This window comes from Lygodium microphyllum, chromosome 22, assembly GCF_053477565.2.
Source record: "Lygodium microphyllum isolate KBCC chromosome 22, Lygodium_microphyllum_v1.1.10, whole genome shotgun sequence".
NCBI lineage: Eukaryota > Viridiplantae > Streptophyta > Polypodiopsida > Schizaeales > Lygodiaceae > Lygodium > Lygodium microphyllum.
In genome coordinates this window covers 35,189,114-35,191,204 of record NC_141156.1, presented here as the reverse complement: position 1 = coordinate 35,191,204, position 2,091 = coordinate 35,189,114, and positions in this window count along the sequence as shown.

Below are 2,091 nucleotides of genomic sequence, written 5' to 3'. Positions count from 1 at the left end.
TGCGGAAGGAAATTGGAGTGAGAGAGAGAGAGAGAGAGGGAGTCACCCCGAGAGGCTGCGTTAGAAAGAGAATTAGAGAGGGAGAGAGTTAGCTCAACCCCCCATGTCACAGTCTTCGATTAAGCCATCTTCTCTCATACTCTCCCATCTCGAATTCATTCCACCTTCTTTATCTCTCGAATCCACTTTTCAACGATGGCTCCAAAGCGATGAGGTAGAAAGACCTTGAGAATCACCCACAACCGGTCAAAGAACTGGTATTGCCAGAGATACGGGAGTGCATGAGGTTGTCGGAGTTGCCACTACCAAAAACGAAACATCGGGTGTGGCAAATGCAAGTGCGAGAAAAGATGAAATTTCTAATGTCGTCATGCCAAACCAGGTTATTCATTTTTCAAAAATAGGCTATTATTTTCATATCGTCACATAAAATAATAAGATTTATGTCAAATTTTTACATAAAATGTTAGCTTTTGTATCAAATGATACAAGAGCTAATTGTTAGATTGCACAGACAGCATCCACATAAGAATTAAGTACATAAAATATTAGCTTTCATATTTTTCACTTACACGAATTGATAGTTTCATCTACGGAGTGTACTAGTACATGCATAAACGGTTAACTACTACTTATGGTTTGTAGTTAGATTAATCGAGATTATAATTTTTAAGATCATGATGGAAATAGTTACATGAGGATATTACATGAAATGAGTAAAAGACTATATCTCACTCAAGATTAGGGTCTTGTAAATCATACCATTAAATTATCACCGTATTCTTTTTCTAAGAAATTTACTATTTCTTAGGACAAATCAATGTTAAAGAAGATATTGGATGGAATCTCATAAGGTGAAGAACGACTTAGACCCTCCCAGTCTATTATATTATCTACAAACTCCTGAAAATTGAAATAGAGGGATATCCCATAATCTTCATAAATAATTTGTGAAATGGTATCGCTTATGTTGGGTAAGTTAATCCCCAAACGGGAAATTCATGTCTTGCTTAAGAAAGTTGAAGAATTGTACTCAACATTTCTTTATGGGGAGGAGAATCCTCATTAGAATGTAAGGTTACCTTAGGATAAGGTCTACCTTGGCTATGTGAAGTTGTGAACTCTACGATGGTGTGATTGTCATTGTTTGAAAGGATTGTTTGTGTTTGCTAGAAACTAGATCTCTGATTAAAAACATTGACAAACTGGATAAAAGGAAAGACTGCACTAGGCTACCCCCAAGCTAGCTATCTGCGAGACCCTACTCCAAGGGGGTCATGGTTATCTCTGCAAGAGGCTTAGAAATCTTGGTGGGCAGAATACCCTTGTAGAATTCTATATATCTTCCGCAAGGTCAAAAAGATGAAAATTGTAATAAACTTTCAATATAATAAAGAAATTTATTTTAATCAAGGGTTGTTTGAATTGTATGCATATCCATGAGATAAATTACGTGAAGGAACCTGTGATTTAACAAACTAATTAAGGAAGCTAGTTGTATATGTTACAATAAATGTGCTATAGGTAATTTAAAAAAACTAAAGTTGATTTCTTCATCAAAGGAAAGCAGGTGTGTGTAACCCCCGACGGGTCTGTCCAACGATAGGGTGGTCCTGATTAGGTGGAAGCTTTTTTAAATCAGCGATAGAAATAGAAAGACGATAAATTGACTAACTAGTCGTTAGGTAGAACTGACTTGCATTGTTTTAGGGGATTGGAATGGGATTTTTCCTTATAGGCAGGAGGGTTGACCTATCTCACTCCCCTCCATCTCCCATTCTCTTTGAACCAAGTGCAATGGCAAGTCCGCTTCAGTTTGAATAATCTTGTAGGAAGTGGGAACTCAAAATTATTGATCCTAGCTGGCTATTAGGAGACCCATCTAATTTAAAAATTTGAAAATTCAGGTCGATCCTAGTGGATTTAGTTGGAACTCTCCCATTGCGAAGTAGACTCAATAGGGCCTAAGTGACAAACCCCATGATACTCCAAGGGAGCACTGGGCAGCATCATTTTTGGAAAATCTACTAATGGACTACAAAAAAGTGTGCCTTGGATTGAGACTGGCGGACACCTCACAGTTGGTATCAA